The 15,247-nt window shown below is 32.7% G+C and overlaps 1 pseudogene; it reads right to left on the bottom strand.

Annotated features, from left to right (window-relative positions):
* Positions 1–7,046: 7,046 nt before the first annotated feature.
* On the bottom strand, positions 7,047–7,964 carry LOC120215570 (annotated as a pseudogene).
* Positions 7,965–15,247: the final 7,283 nt, after the last annotated feature.

The raw sequence follows: 15,247 nt of genomic DNA, 5'->3' as shown, positions 1-15,247 counted from the left end.
TAAGTGTTTTCATTTCTTCTTTTCTTAAATCCCTAATTTAAATGGGTTTTAAATTTATTTTACCTAAAAGACCAAAATGCCCTTTTAATAAACTATCTCTTACAAAATTAGTCTTACTTAATTCATTTCTTATACTTTACCAATTACATAATTTAGTCCTCCAAATTTTCAATTGTTTCAAATCAATCATTGACCTATTATTTGGGGTATTACATATTTGACTTGTCAAAGAAGTAAATAAGAGATTAGAAGCATTGGATGGGTTTAAAAACATGTTAGAAAAAGTGGTATGAATCTTGGATTAAAGTGTTCTTTAGAGATTGTAGATATTATAAGAAGTTAAATGAGGGAAAGTTAGTCGAGATAAGTAAAGAAGAGTTTGATAGTGTTGTTGGAGGTAAAAATAAGGGAAAATTGGCCAAATTTGGGTAAACATCGGGCTGAAAATGGAAAATTTGGGTAAGGGTATCGGTACTGGAAGAACAGTACCGATACTATAAGATTAAATTGGAAGAAATCAGCTGAACATTATCGATACTAATGCAATTAGTATCGATACTAAGGTGAGTATCGATACTATGAGGAAGGTATCAATACCATTGATTACAGAATGCAGAAATGGTATCGATATCGTAATAGAGTATCGATACCATAATAGAGTATCGGTACCATAGTATAGAAGTATCGATACCATGGTAGGGGTACCGATACTATAGAGCCAGAAATTTTAAGATAGGCTGAGATTGTTATAGAAAATTTAATAATAGTACTTTTGAGTATTGTGTAAATATAAATGTTAGGGAATATACTAACATTTGATATTGTACGTGTCTTTAATGGATGCTTGAGTAGATCGAAATCAAGCTCCAGAGTCAAGCAAAACGAAAGGCAAAGGCAAAGTAGTTGAGTAATCAGATTTGCGTTTTGGGATATAATAATGAGACAAGCCAAGTGAGTGCATTTATTATGTACTTATATGTTGTAATAGTCATAGATACATGTTGCTTAATGTATGTATGGTGATTACCGAAGGTACTATATGTGCAAACTAAGAAATTCATAATAAGTTTATGAATTTCCGTATGGGCACTGTGTGTGCAAAACTAAGGAATTCATAATAAGTTTATGAATTTTGTATGGGCACTATGTGGGCAAAACTAAGAAATTCATAATAAGTTTATGAATTTCCGTATGAGCATTGTGTGTGCAAAACTAAGAAATTCATAATAAGTTTATGAATTTCCGTATGGGCACTGTGTGTGCAAAACTAAGATATTCATAATAAGTTTTTGAATTTCCGTATGGGCATTGTGTGTGCAAAAGTAATAAATTCATAATAAGTTTTTGAATTTCCGTATGGAGACTGTGTGTGCAAAACTAAGAAATTCATAATAAGTTTATGAATTTTCGTATGGGCACTGTATGTGCAAAATTAAGAAATTCATAATGAGTTTATGAATTTCCGTATGGGCACTGTGTGTTCAAAACTAAGAAATTCATAATGAGTTTATGAATTTCCGTATGGGCACTGTTTGTGCAAAACTAAGAAATTCATAATATGTTTATGAATTTCTATATTGGAACTGTGTGTGCAACCTAAGTAGTTCATAATAAGTTTATGAATTTATATATTGGAGCTGTGTGTGCAACCTAAGTAATTCTCCCCTTAAGAAAAATTTGTCCTCGAATTTTAAATATCTTGTGCGTTTACCACAATACTATCACTAGAGGGATCATTTTGCTACAGAATCTCTGGATTTTCTCTAGTCCGAGTCGGTACTGATTCTTTTTCGTGATTCCCTTCTTATCAAATTTTGATTTTCGTGCTAGCTCTATTGAAACTAGGTCACCAACCCAATTCGTTAACTCTTATTTTCACGTAAATGTATAGTTAACATATGTACTATCTTAAAAAGAATATATTCTTTAAAAACCTAGTTAGCAACAAGGCTAATGTCGATAAGTTCTTTACTAACCTTCGATAGTAACCAACAAGCCCCAATAATTCCCTCTTCAGGATCATTCTTATACCTTATAGATTTATCTTTCTTTTCACTAATAACTCAATTACTTGTCATGATAAAATACTCGTAATGATAAATTTTGATCACGCAATTCTTATAATTGAGCCCTTAATTCTCTTGATTCACTTAGATCATTTGATACTAAATCATAAAAGCATGTTCAATCCTTTAAATAATTAAATATCTATCACATTAACCAGAAAAGCTATATATATATATTTCTGACATCATTCTCTTCACAATCATTATCAATATCACTTTAAGCAATGATCTTAATTCATCAATTGATACTTCCATCAAATTTACCAAGAACATAGCCCCTGGAATCTTTAGTAATTGCATACTACCTTTTCACTCACATTTGTATCATGACCAATTAAGGTTTACGGCTATCATTTTACTCAAAATTGGTTCTACAGGAATTCCTCTAGCTCTAGCCAACCTTGTACTAATGTATGAGGGCATAGATCAAAGGTCATGTAATACCAATACAGGTTCATCAAAAGATGTAAAGTACCTGTTAAAATTTTTGGATCATCCCGATCCTCAATGGTCATAATATTATAGATTCTGGCGACTCCCCGAGTCTCTTGTCGCTACAATGATTCATTTCATCCCCTTGATCTTCCACTTCCTCTGTTTCTATTAGAGGTTGCCACATATATTTCAGATTGCACTAAATTGTCTCCAAATTTCTTTAGACAATTTTGAGTAAAGTGACCAGTGTCACCACATTGGAAGCAAGCTCCACTAAGAAGTCTGCATACTCCCTGATTCACTCTTTCACAGGTCTAACATACAATTCTTTCTCCAACTGCTCTACTCGAGCTAGCAGCAACCGAATCAGACTGTTTATTTTATGTGAAGTTGTAGTAGAACCCTCTTGGTCGGTCCGTATCTCTCGAACTTGAGCCCTTACCTCTCTTAACATAATGGGGAGTTGAAGGAATTCTAACCCTTTTCCCCATATGTAAACTATGTTCCGCTGCTAATGTCTCCTCTTAAGCTTTCTCGATAGCTTTGGCTCGATTAATAACTTCTTACAAGTTAGGTAAACTCAAAGAAAAATCATTTCCTTTAATTTTGGTCTCAACCCCTCAATAAACCATTCACGTAGAGCCTTGTCATTTGGAACCACCTCCGTAGCAAAACGGCTCAACTTATTATACTCAGCCTCGTACTAGTGTACTGCTCGATCACCTTGTTTCATATTTAGAAACTTTAACAACATTGCTCGTTTGAACTGTTCACCCACATACTTGTTCTTGAATTCTTCCCGGGAAGAATTGCCAGGTCACTTGATCTAGTGGTGCATACATCGTAGTATTTGACCACCAAACTCGAGCCGATCCTCTATGTAAAGATACAACTCTATCAAACTTTTTTGAATCCAAACAGTGAAGATTTTTTAGCATTATTATAACATCATTTAACCATAAGTATCCTCCATAGGACATTCACCCTCTTCTCCCCGGAACTCTGGAGCTCCCAAGCTCTTCAGCTCTTTTGGGATCAACATCCTTGGTGTTGAAGGAGCAGGGGGAGGTGAAGGAGGTTGAAAACAAGTCAACATAGAGTTGAGAGCTTGTATAAAAGCTCCATACTCTGGTACCTACAACCCTTGATGGGCAGACGCACTAGCATTTTTAGATGGAACTGGTTGCTCACTATTAGCCTCATAACTTTCGCTACCAGTTACTTCTCTCATCTCTTGTTCCACCACTCTACGCGAGTTAGAGGATTCTAACATTTATTAGAACATACATAGTAATAACATTTCAGTTAGTAAGGAGTGTCATAAATTATACTTTAATGACATTATATCAGCAACTTTGACAATCTTAATGGCATGTAATCCCCTTTTTCTCATTTTAATTGAACTCAATTTCGGTTGAGAATCGACAAAACATGTAGCTCTGATACCAATAAATGTAACACCCATATCCCGTATACCTTTCCGTACATGAGATACAGAGGTCACATCACTTTATAAAACTATTTGTCATTAGAAAACCCGTAAACATTTGTTTTAATTTGATCAGCTACAAGATATGATATTTATAAAGGCAACATACTAAAACTATCAATTAAGTACATTGCAAAATATTTAACATAGTTTAATTACATGCCAATAAAGTTCCTATATTATTAAGATTGTCTCAATGTTACTGATGTGTCAACCTTTAATTGATAAAAGTTGTTGTTACTGCTACACTCCCTACGCCATTATACTTCATGAATATTACAAATTATATGACAATATCTTATGAATACTGCATGAATATTACAAATTATACGACAATATCTTATGAATACTAAACGAAGAATTTAATTTCATCATTAATAAGAACCAGTTAAGCCCTTCTCTATTAAACCATAATTCTTTCATACCATCCTACTTCTCCTTTTTGTATATTTTCCCCTTTATTGTATATTTTCCCCTTTATTCTTTATTTGACCGGTGTACATTAAATGTGAAAGTAATATACATGTATTGCACCAAGGTGCTAATTGATCATGTATCTATTATAACCATTATGGAAGCACCTTAGATACTATTTTCATTTAGGTATCCTTTCATGCCCATTATGTTCTGTTTTTGTTTTCCTTTATAACATTTTTTCATAACAATTATACATTGTTGTACTATGTATATATATATATCATCCCTTCATATCACTTATATGACATTCATATCACCTTACATTAAAATTCCTTTACTCTTTTGCCCAAAGGTATTCAGTTTTTTTATTTAACTTGCATATTTGACACTTTTATGTCCAATACATAGATAGTCCATTATTCTTTTACTCAACATTGTTTAACCTTTCATATTTTACTCAACAGTGTTTACCATTATCCTTTTACTCAACAATATTTATCCGTTCATCTAACTGGTATAATTGACACCTTTCTATCAATTGCACAGTTAGACCATTATCCTTTTACTCAACGGTATTTATCCGTTCATCTAATGGCATAATTGACACATTATTTCCAATTGCATAGTTAGGCCTTAAAGGCACTTAGCCTTTCATCTAACTGACATAAATGACACATTTCTGTCAATTGCATAGCTAGGCATATTAATCTTTTATTTTAGATTCGTTTCTACTATAATAATCATTCATAATATAAATTAACCCTTTCAATCATTATACATTCTATGGTTTATATCTGTAAAGTTAATATCGTCATTTCTTAACCATTTCTATAATCTACGTGATTTGGATACTTATTACCAATATAAAGATCCATTTTCTTATTATAAAGTTCTTATGTTTATACACACATTTTTCATATGGAATTTCATACACTTAGTATGAATTTCTTATCATTTTAGCACACAAGGTGCCCAATATGGAAATTCATATACTTAATATGAATTCCTAATCATGTTAGCACACGAAGTGCCCTATATGGAAATCCATACACTTAGTATGAATTCATTATCATGTTAGCACACGAAGTGCCCTATATGGAAATTCATACACTTAGTATGAATTCCTTATCATGTTAGCACATGAAGTGCTCTGTATGGAAATTCATACACTTAGTATGAATTCATTATCATGTTAGCACACGAAGTGCCCTATATGGAAATTTATACACTTAGTATAAATTTCTTATCATGTTAGCACATGAAGTACCCTATATGGAAATTCATACCCTTAGTATGAATTGCTTACAATGTTAGCGCACGAAGTGCCCTATATGGAAATTCATACACTTAGTATGAATTTCTTATCATGTTAGCACATGAAGCGACCTATATGGAAATTCATACACTTAGTATGAATTCCTTATCATGTTAGCACACGAAGTGCCTTATATGGAAATTCATACACTTAGTATGAATTTCTTATCATTTGGTAATCACCATCATACATCAATAATTCAAACCACTATGACTATTATAGCATATACATACATAATTAAATGCACTCACTTGGATTGCCTCGCAATTATACCCAAAATGCAAAGTTGATTACTCCGATAGTTTGCCTTTGCCTTTAGTTTTGCTTGACTTAGGAGCCTGATTTCGATCTACTTAAGCATCCATTAAATACATGTACAATATCAATTGTTAGTATATTACCTAACAATTATACTCAAAAGTTATTCAAGAGTACATATTATTAACCTTCTATAACAATATCAATATATTTTTAACATTTCTGGTTCACTAGAATAGATACCCCCATCATGGTATCGATACTACTATGCTATGGTATTGATACTCTATCATAGTACTGATACCACTTTTGCATTCGATGTTCAATGGTATCGATACCATCTTCATGGTATCGATACTCCCCTCTTGGTATCGATACCACTTTGTGAGAATGCTGCCATGGAGGCTGAGAGTGATGAAAGATATGGACTGAGATAACAAATGAAGGAGGAAGCTTAAAGATAGAGAGATGACAGAATGAAGTATTTATTGAACATTGAAGAAATACACTGCATACAACCTAATACAAGTATGACTTATATAGCTCAAGTAACCAACATAACAAACTAATAACCAGCTAATAACAACCCATAACAAACTAATAACAAACTAATAATACTCTAACATTCACCCCGCTCTTCTTTCCTTCTAAACCATCTTGAGAAAAAAAAAATTTGTTTTCAGCTAGTGATTGCATCAGTGTACCAATCATTTGACAGTATCCGAACAACAAACTCACTGCTTCTTTCTTCTTTCCCATCCACACAACATTTATTCACCCAACTTTTTCAGCTTCTTGATCTTCTTCAATAAGATTGAGCATGTGCTGGTATTGAGTTCTTTACTTCTTCTATAACTTTTTTTCACAGCTTTTGAAAGCTGGCATTGGCTTGATCAATTACTTGGCATATTCCTTTCCTTGAACATATGATCAGCTAACTGTACATGTGTTGTTTGAAAATGTACTGGAATCATTCTTCCTTTCTTTTCCATTTTTTTCTGATCAGTATCGATGTGTTTACCTCTCCTTGAACAACTGACCATGTCCATTTTCTCTTTCTTTATTTATTTGGCAGTGGACTATTCAATATCAAAATTATGTTTACTGGAATACTCAGCAACATACCCACAACTATTTGAGAAACTTAATGCTCAACCAAGCCCACAAAAGTGATGACATTTAGAGAATGGCCGGCGTCAAGCATTTCCAAACAAAACTCAATAGCATCATCCAAGTGATTACATTTATACAATCCTTGAATCAGAACACTATAACTAAAGACATTGGGAACCACACCTTTGGATAGCATCTTCCTGAAAATTCTCTTTGCATCGTCAAGTTTGTGTGCTTTGCAGAAGCCATCAATAACAGCTGTGTATATAACAACTTCCGGAATTGTACCCTTTTCCCTCATTAATCCGAAAAGCTTCATTGCTTTCTGGATAAGCCCATCTTTACATAGACCATCAAGCATGGCTACAACATTCGGGATAAGACAATTTTCTTTCATTTTCTTGAAAATCTCATCAGCATCGTGTGGTGGGGGAACCTTTTCTTCATGCTCTTTCCTATTTATAGCTTATGAATCTGAGGGCATTTTTTCTCTCTTGTTATCAAGCCCAAGCTTGAACCTTTCCAGGAAATTCACATCAGATTGAGAATCTTCTCTCTTCTTTATAGAATCGAAAGCAAATCTGGTCGTGGAGTGCTGAAAGTTGGTTCCTTTGTTTTCTCGAGAAGAGATATTAAAAGGCCTTTGATCCCTTAAGGGCCTATTGGGGATACGTTGAGGAACCTCATCATCGTTCTCATTGCCATTAAAACCGATGGGTTCGTTTTCTCTGATGGGTCGTCTACTATCGCTGAAGAGGCGCGTTTGCAAGAGATACATCGAAGGAGATGCTCTTGAAATGGGGTAATGGGGCTTCATGGCAAAAATCTTCATCAGCTTCACGAAAACCCTCCGAGATTGTGATGCTTCCATGATGTTGAATTGGTTTCGAGAACCGTCAAAGGCTGTTCTTTTCTTCTTCAATTCAAAGAAACAACTATGGGTTTGGTAGGGGATGAGGTTCTACGTTGAGAGTTAGGTTTGGCAGGGGATGAGGTTCTACGTGTAACTGAATCGTAATGAAGCGGAAGAGAGATGGCCACAAGATCATTGGCAAATGATACCATGTGAGAATGCTGCCATGGAGGCTGAGAGTGATGAAAGATATGGACTGAGATAACAAATGAAGGAGGAAACTTAAAGATAGAGAGATGACATAATGAATTCTTTATTGAACATTGAAGAAATACACTGCATACAACCTAATACAAGTATGACTTATATAGCTCAAGTAACCAACATAACAAACTAATAACCAGCTAATAACAACCCATAACAAACTAATAACAAACTAATAATACTCTAACACACTTTAATAGGTATCGATACTATTCAACAAATTCTATTGGTTTCAAGCTTATAGTATTGATACTGTTCTATCAGTACCGATACCCATGCCCAAAATTTGCAGTTTTCAGCACAAAAATCACCCAAATGGGGTCAAATTTCGGTATGTTTATACCATACAATACCATTATTTACCTATCCATACTAATTTTCTTTTGTTTAGTTACTTAAAACATCTAATATCCCTCAAGAGTATTTGATTCTAAGAATCAAACCAAAATTTCTAACATGTTTTTAAACTCATCCAATGCTTCTATTCTCTTATTTATTACTTTGACAAGTCAATTCTATAAATAAACATCAATATACACTCATATATCATCATATCATTTTAAAACCCATTTTCTTAAATCTCGAATATTTCCTCCATTTTTTAGTTTTATATAACCTTTCCTTAAGCTTACATATTACTTAAGGTTACAAGAACCAACCAAAATCAACCGAAACATGAGTTAAATGAAGCTTAACTTAAACCATGGAGGAACACTCTCACCCACGGGAATAAGAAGAAGAAGGGAAAATAAGTGTTTTTCTTTCCTCTTTTCAATCCCTAATTTAAATGGGTTTTAAATTCATTTTACCTAAAAGACCAAAATGCCCTTACAATAAACTATCTCTTACAAATTGGTCTTACTTAATTCATTTCTTATACTTTACCAATTACTCAATTTAGTCCTCGAAATTTTTAATTCCTTTCAAATCAATCACTGACCTATTATTTGGGGTATTACATATTTGACTTGTCAAAGAAGTAAATAAGAGATTAGAAGCATTGGATGGGTTTAAAAACATATTAGAAAAAGTGGTATGATTCTTGGATTAAAGTGTACTTTAGAGATTGTAGATATTATAAGAAGTTAAATAAGGGAAAGTTAGTCGGGATAAGTAAATAAGAGTTTGATAGTGTTGTTGAAGGTAAAAAAAGGGAAAATTGGCCAAATTTGGGAAAAATCGAACTGAAAATGAAAAATCTGGGTAAGGATATTTGTACTGGAAGAACAATACTGATACTATAGGCTTAAATTGGAAGAAATCAGCTGAACAATATCGATACTAAGATGAGTATCGATACTATGGGGAATGTATCGATACCATTTATTACAGAATGAAGAAATGGTATCGATACTGTAATAGAGTATCGGTACAATAGTATAGAATTATCGATACCATGGTAGGGGTACTGATACTATTGAGCCAGCAATTTTAAGATAGGCTGAGATTGTTATAGAAAATTTAATAATAGTATTGAGTATTGTGTAAGTATAAATGTTAGGGAATATACTAACATTTGATATTATGCGTATCTTTAATGGATGATTGAGTAGATCGAAATCAAGCTCTATAGTCAAGTAAAACGAAAGGCAAAGGCAAACTAGCTGAGTAATCAGATTTGCGTTTAGGGATATAATAGCGAGGCAAACTAGATGAGTAATCAGATTTGCGTTTAGGGATATAATAGCGAGGCAAGCCAGGTGAGTGAATTTATTATGTAGTTATATGTTGTAATAATCATATATGCATGTTGCTTAATGTATCTATGGTGATTACCGAATGGCACTATATGTGCAAACTAAGAAATTCATAATAAGTTTATGAATTTCTATATGGGCACTGTATGTGCAAAACTAAGAAATTCATAATAAGTTTATGAATTTCCGTATGGGCACTATGTGTGCAAAACTAAGAAATTCATAATAAGTTTATGAATTTCCATATGAGCATTGTGTGTGAAAAACTAAGAAATTCATAATAAGTTTATGAATTTCCGTATAGGCACTGTGTGTGCAAAACTAAGAAATTCATAATAAGTTTATGAATTTCCGTATGGGCACCGTATGTGCAAAACTAATAAATTCATAATAAGTTTATGAATTTTCGTATGAGCACTGTGTGAAAAACTAAGAAATTCATAATAAGTTTATGAATTTTCTTATGGGAGCTGTATGTACAAAACTAAGAAATTCATAATAAGTTTATGAATTTATGTATGGGCATTGTGTGTGCAAAACTAAGAAATTCATAATAAGTTTATGAATTTCTGTATGGGCACTGTATGTTCAAAACTAAAAATTCAAAATAAGTTTATGAATTTCCGTATAGGCACTGTGTGTGCAAAACTAAGAAATTCATAATAAGTTTATGAATTTTCGTATGGGAACTGTGTGTGCAAAATTAAGAAATTCGTAATGAGTTTATGAATTTCCGTATGGGCACTGTGTGTGTGCAAAACTAAGAAATTCATAATAAGTTTATGAATTTCCGTATTGGAACTGTGTGTGCAACCTAAGTAATTCATAATGAGATTATGAATTTCTGTATTGGCATTAGGTGTGCATCTCCACGTAATTTTTAATGAGGTGATGAATTATTGTATTGGCACTACGGGTGCAAACTAAAGAATTTATAATGAAATTAAATAGTTAATTGATATTATGAATACTTATTAGAGTAGGAACTGTTCTAAAAATAAAAAACTAAATGCCTAACTGTGCATTTGGCAGAAAGGTGCCAATAATGCAAGTTAGATGAAAGGTTAAATGCCTTTGGATGAAAGAATAAATGTCTAACTGTGCTTATTGGCAGAAAGGTGTCATTAATGCAAGTTAGATGCCTAACAGTGCATTTTTGGCAGAAATGTGCCACTAATGCATATTAGATGAATAACGATGCATTACCGGCATGAAAGGATGTAATAAATAAAATACATAATGGTGCATTATCGGCATGAAAGGATGCCATAAATGAAAAGAACTAATAATTACTAAAGAATAATGGTGGAAAATGTACAAAAAGATGGGTATGGAGGACATAATAAGAATCATTACGATAATTGTATGGAAGAAATTTGGTTTAAATGATAGGGATTTATCTGATTCTTATAGAGTATATGATTTAGTTCGAAACCAAATAACCATGATATATTTATGTATATACTAATGTTTCTTTACAATATTATGTCTCACTAAGTAAATACTTAATGAGTGTTGATTTCACGCGTAGGTAAAATCAGAGACTAGCCGAGTAAGGAGTGCAGCAGTAGCACTAGCTATCATCAATATAAGGTTGACTCTCATCAGTAACAGTAGGACAATCATGTTTATTTTGGAAATTGCTGGCATGTAATCGAAATTAAGAAAAATGCTTTGGAATGTATTAAAACGATAGCTTTGGTAATATGTTTCAACGAATGTTTTATTGTTATGCTAAAACGTTTTGGTTTTAAAACAAAATTTTATGGGTTTTACAAATGGGTAAATTTTTTAAAAGCATGTGACACCTATGACTTGTGTACGGAAATGTATACTGGAAATGGGTATTACATTCTGTGACAAAATTCTTTAGTGTCATAATTAAATGATCACTATAAATATTAATTCTTGTAGAGATCTCTACATAATATGAAGATGTGGACTAATGAAAACTTCCAAGAATATGCATGGTAAAGTGTAGTAGCACAAGTTAAAAGAAAATGATTCTTATATTCCTCGAGACCTTTCAAACTCCATTTTTTAACTTAATGCTTAAAAGGTTAATGAGTGATTTCACCGAGCATATTATAACTATGGAGTTAGTAGAAGATTGGGTTCGAAAAGGAAAGTTGAAGTCTCTATCCAGAAATCATGTTGTTCAAGAGATAAAATGAATGAAAAAGTGTGATTTCTAAATCCATGCAGTCGTAAAAGAAAACGGCCAGCCTTTTATTTTTATTCACCATAAAAACTCCTCAAGTAACCATGACTCTCAATATTTTATAGGTTTAATCTCCGATCTTTGTTTTCTCATTTGATTAAAGGCCAATATCTTGCCTCTACATTTATGAAGGTAGCGTTGAATCCTGTCGCCAAAAAGCTAAGATCATAATAGTACTAGTTATTTTCATATAAGGACACCTAAACACTTCACTGGAGAGTGTAAGCAAGTAGTGGAAGAGATAAGGAAACTCGTTGATAATGGGGCATTGGGAATTAGTCAAGTAATGGAAAATAAGCTTAGGATAGAGTGAGCTATTTGTGGTATTGTAGAAATTAAAGGATCATTTCTTTAAATAAAGGGGTATATGTGATTGACACGATCTCTATTGTCATGTTATTCTATTATGTCATCAATCTAATGAGAATTAATAGTTTAATGATTAAATTATAATAAATTTGTAATATAGATAATCAAAATTTTGGTAATCAAAATAAAAATGTCAAACAACAATGGCATCTGATACAATTTACCTCATATCACTCACCGATAAAAAGGACCTACCTAATAGTTTATTATAAACTATAGTTATTTTTCTTCATTTTTATTAGGTTAAAGTAAATAAATGGTCTTTGACTATAGGATGTTACTATGTTGAGTCACCTGACTATTAAAAGTTACAACATGATTTACTGATTATAGGGCATTACTTTGTTGAGTGTCCTAACTATTAAAAGTTACAAAATGGATGTATGAGCTAGACGTTAACCTACTGATTGGAGCATGACAAAATCATATTTTAATAATAGCTACTAGCACTACCTTGCTTTCAAGCACTGGTTCAAAGGCATAATGTAAATGAAGACTTAATCAATATAATACCATTTTATAATTTTTAATAGTTGAGAGACTCAACAAAATAATATCACTAACTTTTAATAGTCTAGAGTGTAACACCCTAAATCCAACGTGTCAACACTAGGATTTAAAGTGTCACATTTGGGCTCGAGAGCGACCCAAAATTCATAATATAAATATAGTATTAATTTAAAACTTCTTTAAAAACCATATTTCATATTTAAATACCAAACATCTGACAGCTGAGATAGTTGATATACAAAATATGAAGCTTTGACTCTTTTATGACCCAAAAAATATATATAACAGTTCAAACAAGACCATACATCAGACTGAATACATATATATAACTTGAGTACACATGAAATGCACGTGTCTCTAATAGAATTTAGAATTGTACTCTTGTAGTTGAGATACTGGAATTCCTAAATGACGGTACTCCCTAGATCTACTATCAACTATCACGATCCTTAAAGTGGTAAACAACTAAAGAATGAGCTACAAGAGCACAATAATTTATAATTATTCAAAGAAACATAACCGTAAATTAAGAATGTAAGTGAAATATGACATACGAAATAATAATCTCTAAGCATATTTATTGTACCATATTCTCAAGTTCTCGTTAACTTTCTAAACTTACTTGTCACCACTCATTCACCTCGTTGTTCGATACTATCATTTGTCCCTTACCAAGGCATGCCTCCTAAAAATGTAAACACATAGTTTATCAACACTTATGGTCGATAAGAAGTATTCTTATAGTTAGGTGTGTATCTAGTAAAAAACATCATCATAATTGTATTTGGGTGTGCATCCCGTACAATACATATTACTTTCATATTTAGGTGTGTATCTCGTGCTATATATCACCTTTATTGTATTTAGGTATGTATCATGTGCAATAAATCACCTTTATTGTATTTGGGTGTGTATCATGTGGAATACATCATCGATCTCATATTTAGGTGCGTATCCCATGTAATACATCACGTTTATTGTATTCGGGTGTGTGTCTCGTGCAATACATCACCACTCTTATATTTAGATGTGTATCCCATTCAATACATCACCACTCTCATATTTAGGTGTGCATCCCGTGTAATACATCACCTTTGTTGTATTTAGGTATCAATACCACTATTGTTAGCTTTATCAATCAACCGGAAACCGCCAAGAGAGGGGATGAATTGACCTTTTAAGAAATGTTGTGGAAACAACTAAAAAATAACATTTTGCACAATGATTTAGAGTGGTTCGACTTTGTAAACCAAAGTTACATCCACTACCTTAGCATCCACACTAAGGATTTCTCAAATCCACTAGATTTGCTTACATTTAAGGACAAAGTGTAACCTTACAAGCACTTTAAGATTTATACCCCAAAACCTTGAATACACACTCACCCAAAGAGTAAATATAAATAAATCAAACAAATGATAAAACCTCAAAAGGCATTTATATTTGCACAATTTAAGCTCTCACCCAATACACACTTGAGCAAAATAAACAATGTAGCTCACAAGTATGTTTTCAACAAATAATTTGAAAAATTAAGCACAAAACAAAACTTTGATGATTTTTAGGTTAGAAGTTTGGGCTAACTCGAGAGAGAGTTTAAGAAACTCATTAGGCTTGTGCAAAACTCATGCCCATTTATGGAATAGTTTGGGCTTATGTTGAGCTCATTTAAGTATATGAATATGTGTCTTTGAAACAAGAATGAATGAGGAAGGATCAGAAGACCAATTAACCCCTAAACCTTTTGAAAGCTAAAATTCATTAAAACTTGGTGATATAAACATGCAGGTTCCTGTTTTGCTTTATCCTTCCTTGTCTTCTTCCCACCCTTTTCTTCTTCATTTTCTCTCTTGTGAAAGCAATCAAAGGAAGCAACTTCGTATCCCCTTCTCCCTAGCCTGAATTTGTAAAGGTGGGATTAAAAATCTCCTCCCCTAAAGCTTTCTTTTGAACTCTTAATCTCAAAGTTTGGCCATGGATGCCATGGTAGGTATTTATGAGGGTTTTGAGTTTTATGACTCTTAGGAGTTCTAAATCTGTCCCAAAGAGTTTAGAATCACGTTTTTACTCTTTTAAAGCCTTCAAGTAAGTCAGTAATCCATTCATTTTCTTTTGGTTCATGAGGGAAGTGGGAGAAAGCTCTAAAGTGAAAGGCAAGGAGAAAGAAGTGATTAGCTTGTTTCTTCGGAGTCTAGGTGTAAGGTAACACACTTCTAACCTTTTTTACTGCTTTTAGATCA

The sequence above is a fragment of the Hibiscus syriacus genome, unplaced genomic scaffold (genome assembly GCF_006381635.1).
Source record: "Hibiscus syriacus cultivar Baekdansim isolate YM2019G1 unplaced genomic scaffold, ASM638163v2 tig00110123_pilon, whole genome shotgun sequence".
NCBI classification, from domain to species: Eukaryota; Viridiplantae; Streptophyta; class Magnoliopsida; order Malvales; family Malvaceae; genus Hibiscus; species Hibiscus syriacus.
Note: the sequence above shows the minus strand (reverse complement) of the source record. Positions and strands in the feature narration are given on the sequence as shown.